This window comes from Nomascus leucogenys, chromosome 11 (assembly GCF_006542625.1).
Source record: "Nomascus leucogenys isolate Asia chromosome 11, Asia_NLE_v1, whole genome shotgun sequence".
NCBI lineage: Eukaryota > Metazoa > Chordata > Mammalia > Primates > Hylobatidae > Nomascus > Nomascus leucogenys.
The window spans coordinates 31,031,331-31,037,950 of NC_044391.1; the positions used below are offsets into that span (position 1 = coordinate 31,031,331).

Below are 6,620 nucleotides of genomic sequence, written 5' to 3' on the forward strand. Positions count from 1 at the left end.
TGCCAGTATCTGTTATTTTTTGACAGTTTATTAACAGCCATTCTGCCTGGGGTGAGAAAATACCTAACTATGGTTTAGATTTGCATTTCTCTGATGATTCCTGATGATGAGCATTTATTTCATATGTTCATTGGCCCTTGTATATCTTCTTTTGAGAAGTCTCTGTTCTTGCCCTTTGACAAGAATGGAGTTATTTGGTTTTTGCTTGTTCAATTGTTATTTGTTTTTGTTTGTTCAATTGTTTAAGCTCCTTATAGATTCTGGATATTAGGCTTTTGTTGGATGCATAGTTTGTAAATATTTTCTTGCATTCTGTAGGTGTTTGTTTACTCTGTTGATAGTTTCTTTTGCTGTGTCAAAGTGCTTTACTTTAATTAGGTCACTCTTGTCAATTTTTTGTTGTCGTTGCCATTGCCTTTTAGGAATGATAAATTATTTGTCAAGGCCAATGTCTGGAATGATATTTCCTAGGCTTTCTTCTAGGATTTTTATAACATGAGGTCTTACATTTAAATGTTTAATTCAAGTTGAGTGGATTTTTGTATATGATGAAATGTAGGGGTCCAGTTTCATTCTTCTGTATATGGCTAGCCAATTATTCCAGCCTCATGTATTGAATAGGGTGTCCTTTCCTCATTGCTTATTTTTGTTGACTTTGTTGAAGATCAGATGGCTTTAGGCATTAAAGGAACATACATCAAAATAATGACAAACACACAGCCAACATCATACTGAATGGACAAAAGCTGGAGGCATTTCCCCTTAAGAACAAGAATAAGACAAGGATGTCTATTCTCACCATTTCTATTTAACATAGTACTGGATGTCCTAGCTAGAGCAAACAGGGGAGAAAGAAATAAAACACATCCAAATCGGAAAAGAAGTCAATTTATCTCTCTTCACTAACAATATGGTTCTATATCTAGAAAACTCTAAAGAGACCTCCAAAAGGCTCCCAGAGCTGATAAATGACTTCAGTAAAGTTTCAGGATACAAAATTATCATACAAAAATTACTGGCACTTCCAATAATGTTCAAGCTGAGAGCCAAATCAAGAATGCAGTCCCATTTATAATAGCCATGAAAAGTTGAAATACCTAGGAATACATCTAATCAAGGAGGTTGAAAATCTTTACAAGAACTACAAAACGTGGGTAAAAGAAAACATAGGTAATATAAGCAAATAGAAAAACATTCCACATGCATGGATTGAAAGAATCAATATTGTTAAAATGACCATACTGACTAAAGCACTCTACAGATTCAGTGCTATTCCTATAAACTACCAATGTCACTTTTCTCAAAATTAAACAAACAAAATATGTATATATATAATTCATACAGAACCATAAAAGGGCCCAAATAGCCAAACAAATCCCGGCAGAGCAAAAGGAACAAAGCCAGGGGCATCATGTTTCTGGATTTCAAACTATATTATAAGGCTACAGTAACCAAAATTGTATGGTAATGGTACAAAAACAGATACATGAACCAAAGGAACAGAATAGAGAGCTCAGAAATAAAGCTGCACACCTCACATCTTGTTTTCACTTCTAAGCCTGGGTGTGTCTCCAGATTTTTCTGGGTAAGGATTTGTTCTGGGCATAGCACGTAGTTGAGGTCAAAAACTCCTGACTCAGACAGACTAACACAATGGAGTTGCATTGGCTATGGAGACTGGGAGTGAATGTAATATTTTTTAATGCTACCAGACAGTCAAGACTGATAATGATGCTGTCTTCAATAAAAAAATAGCAAAGCACAGGGCAGGGGCATGGCTGAATTTTGATACTAGTAGATTAGATATGTGAGTGAAAAAACACCTTATGTTCAGGAAACCACAAGTAATATTTTCTGGAATCACATTAATTGTTCACTAATTTTAGAAGTGGGAAAGTACATAAATTTGGGATAAATATAAGATACTTGTCTAATTCTAGGAAAGGTAGAATTATCGATCTATTTTAAAATAATGGAGTGATAATCAGTGTATTTTAGGAATAATTAATGCAAAATTAATAATGAAATCAGATAAATAAGAAAACAGTAAAACAGAATAAATACTTGAGATTAGACAGGAAAGAGAAGAAAGATTTGAGAATGAATGCAAGTTTTTGGCTTGAAAACATGATTTACAGTGAAACTATATACCATTAACTGACAAAGAAATATAGAAAGTCAACCATGGTATTGATTTTTTGTATAAGAAGAAAGAATTTGGAAAAGAAAATGAAGTCCTTTGTAATAGGCTAAATTTAATAAGTCATGAGACTTACATGAAATTTAAGACATGCAAAGATGTCCAAATGGCAGTTATATCTTTATATCTATGGAGAGAGTTAGGGATTAGATAATTAATTTTCAACTACTTTGTAAGGGCTAGTTGAACTTGCCCGTGTGAAGCCCTACTGAAACACACACACACAAAAGTATGGGTTTTGATTTATCTATGTTCTTAGTTTTCAAACCAGAAATTGATAATAATAAATAGATAAAAATTTTCGTAGGTAATATAAATATAATTTGCATTTATACTCATTTGCATGTTGAACTTAAATTAATCTGTGATTTCATGAATTCAGAACTGATGTTATCTCTAGTCATCTGTATGGAGAGGAGCAAATCCTTGGGTAAAAATGCATCACTTTATGGTTGTTTCCTTTCAGCAGAGTGAGTACCCATTGCAGTTGTGTTTAAAAAACACTTTAACTTATAGTTAATACTGATGTTTTCTCTTCCACAGATTCATGTAAGAAATGTCCACAAATATTCTTGCTAGGATGACTCAAGAGGACAAGCTTGGTCTAGGGATGAAAAACCATTCCATCTGAATGCTAGCTTTTCACATAGCTCTTCTACGATCTCTATCCCTGAAAGACAAACTAGCCTACCACGGCATGTTTTAACTTCTTAAATATTCTACATTCCTCTGCTTTTCAGAATTCTAGATTCTGCCAAGTAGAAATGAGTGGGGTAGTTTAGCTAACAAAAAGTCTACTATCTAGGTATTTACTCTTTTGTTTAGGATGAACAGATTTATAATTCAGGTGAAAGTGAGAGGATTATAAAAAAATAAAATATTTGTGAACTCAGCAAATCATAAGCATATCTCCTTTCTCTTAAAAAGGTTTTAGATAAGTAAAACTGAAAAAAAGATATTCCTCCATATTTTCTTGTTATTGCTTTTAATTTTTACAAATTTCATTTATTAAAATCTTTAAATATATAGTACAATAAAAAAGTAGCATTCGTCATATTGAAATAAAATGCATAAAATTTTTTGATATCAAGGCAGCTAATAAACTTAGTAGGAAAACAATTTAGATACTAACTGTATCAGTTAAGTATTGCTAAAAATTGCCAAATCACAAACCATGTTCAAACTAAGTACCTGAAAGCAACATTTGTTTCTGCTCACATATCTCCAAGATAGCTGTGGTTTAGTTGGTTAAAGTAGGAGAGAAGGATGGAACTGTTTCTCCTTCACAGCCCTCAGAAGGAACCAATCTTTCCACCACTTTGATTTCAGAATTCCAGACACCAGAAATGTAAGAACATAAATATCTATCATTTAAGTCACCCAGTTTATGGCATTGTGTTACCGCAGCCCCAGGAAACTAATACACAGGGTCAAACAAAAAGTCAAGAGGCAAGCTATGATGAACTGTAGGGAAAAGTATGGAAGCATGAAAGGGTAAAGTATTGAGGCCAATAATTGAATCTACTACACTCCCAAAATTATTTTAAATAGATCTCACCCACTGCACTGCCGAGTCCAAACAAAATAGGGAATGAGAAACCCAAACTAAAATTCTTCACTCCTGAGAAGCATCAGCATCCTAACCTAAGCTGTAAGAAATTTTCTTGTATGTTTAATTCAACTTCATAAATGAAAATGTTTAAAATATTGTAAAACATTTCTTTAAAGTATAGAAACCATTGCTTTTAACTATACTTAGCATATACAATGGGGAAAAAGGGAATCACTCAAACAAGAGCGTTTTCAAGTCATTTTAAAAAGGGAGATAGCATTATTCAGAAAATTACAAAAACAATTCTGAAAATACTTCTCTGAGTGAATAGTATGTACGTTGGGCAAACTTAACCAATGAGTTCAATAAAAGTAGAAAATCTATTAAAAACCTGCTATAAATCACAGCTTGTTATGGATGTTACAGAAATTTCTTTAGAAAATTTATTTCCAGCTGCTTTGTCTATTAAGCTATTCCATCAATATTTATTTCATTCTCTCTGGATATAAACTGCATAATGCCTAGTGTGGTTACTAAGTAGAAAAAAAATGCTTACTTCATACTCTATGCATTTAAGAAATTTCACTCTTGAATATATACGTGTGTGTGTGTGTGTGTGTAAAATGAATACCTATAAGTAAATAATTCTTTATCATAAAGATATTTTTCCTTGTATAAAAAAATATTTAAACAATCAGCAGTAAAGTTTTTTTAATCACAGACTACAAACAGAAAAACTAATAGCTAGAGACCATTATGAACACTTTTCAAATTCAGACATAGAAAGATTTGCCATTAAAGTATAAACCTTAGATTTCGGACCTGTCAGTTACATCAGCCCCTCCCAAGGCCCCAGGAAGGCTCATGTCAATGTGATTACATGATTACATGCATTTATAATATTTTAAAACTAAAAAATGAATGACAATAACAAAATATTTAGCCATGATAATATAAAACCATTCTCCCTTTTCACTTTGAACGTCTTGCTACCATCTTTCCCTGCTTGAAGAATGGCTTTGGAGTATTCATGGACATTTTGGAAGATGAAAGCCAAAGGAAAGTTGAGTTGAGACATGTTTCTGTTGGATTTACTTCATCGTACAGATTAGTTGTTGCTGTTTTTCTGCCATTCACTTTCATCTCTAATTTTGTATTTCTATTGTATAAATTTCAACATGAACAGCTTAGAATTTCAGCATTTTTTTTCTAATTGGCTTACTAAAAATATCAGTCTATCTGAGAAATTGTTGCTAATCAAGAAGGAAGAGAGGCTTGTTATTTCCTCTGTTTCTCTTACTGAAATAGATGGTCATGGAAGGACTCATGACCACAGTCCTCGCCATCACTGCCAGCCAGAAGACTGTAGATGGCCCCTCTGGGAAACTGTGGCATGACGGCTGTGGGCTCACCAGAACATCATCCCTGCATCTACTGGCGCTACCAAAGGTGTAGGCAAGGTCATCCCTGAGCTGAACGGGAAGCTCACTGGCATGGCTTTCCATGTCCCCACTGCCAATGTGTCGGTCGTGGACCTGACTTGCCATCTGGAAAAACCTGCCAAATATGATGACATCAAGTAGGTGATGAAGCAGGCATCAGAGGGCTCCCTCAAGGGCATCCTGGGCTACACTGAGCACCAAGTCATCTCTCCCGACTTTAACAGTGACACTCACTCTTCTACCTTCGATTCTAGGGCTGCCATTGCCCTCAACGACCACTTTGTCAAGCTCATTTCCTGATATGACAATGAATTTGGCTACAGCAACAGGGTGGTGAACCTCATGACCCACATGGCCTCCAAGAAGTAAGACCCCCAGACCACCAACCCCAACGAGAGTGCAAGGGGAAGAGAGAGGCTTTCAGCTGCTGGGGAGTTCCCTGCTGCACTCGGTCCCCCACCACACTGAGAATCTCCCTTCCTCACAATTTCCATGCAGACCCCCTGAAGAGGGAGGGGCCTAGGGAGCCCCACCTTGTCAGTTACCATCAATAAAGTCCCCTGTGCTCACCTAAAAAACAAAAGAAAATTATAGCCAATTTCATTTAAAATAAAAATTAAAAATAACACACTGTCATAAATTAATGTAAGACTATACTAAAATCACATTTCATTATACATTGGGGTTATTTTTAAAGTGTGAAGCTTGTTTAATGATTAAATATCTTAAATTAGTTTATTATGTGAAAATATTTTTATTGATAACAATAATTACCTAATAATATAAAAATTAATTCTAAAATTTTCAACAATTTCTAAGTATAATTTTTTAGAAGACTAGAAAGAATGAATAGCTTCTTAAAATGCTGTTTTAAATTATCTATTAGAATTCAATGGACAACATTTGTCATAATAATAACCTAGAAGGACTCATGTTAATTTTAGAAACACAAATTGCTAATGGTGAGAATACATTCTGAGCAATGCATCATTAGGCAATTTTGTCACTCTGAGAAAGTCACAGAGTGTACTTACACAAACCTACATTGTATAGCCTAGGCTAGATGGTAAAGCCTACAGCTTCTAGGGTAAAAACCTGTACAGCATGTCACTGTGCTCAATTATGTAGGCAATTATAACACAATGGTCAGTTTTTGTGTGCCTAAACATGGAAAAGAGACACTCAAAATACAGTATAAAAGATAAAAAATGGTACACCTGTACAGGGCATTCACCATGAATAGAGTTTGCAGGACTGGAAGTTGCTCGGGGTGAGTCAGTGAGTGGTGAATGAATGTGGAAGCCTGTACACTACTATAGAATTTATCACTGTACAATTAGGATACGCCAAATATATAAAAAATATTTTTCTTTTTTCAATAATAAATTAATCTTAGTTTACTATAACTACTTTATAAACTTTTTTT

General features: G+C 34.3%; 1 pseudogene; it reads left to right on the forward strand.

Moving 5' to 3' along the window:
* The first annotated feature begins 5,066 nt into the window (after nt 1-5,066).
* Nucleotides 5,067-5,563, forward strand: LOC100583962 (annotated as a pseudogene).
* Nucleotides 5,564-6,620: the final 1,057 nt, after the last annotated feature.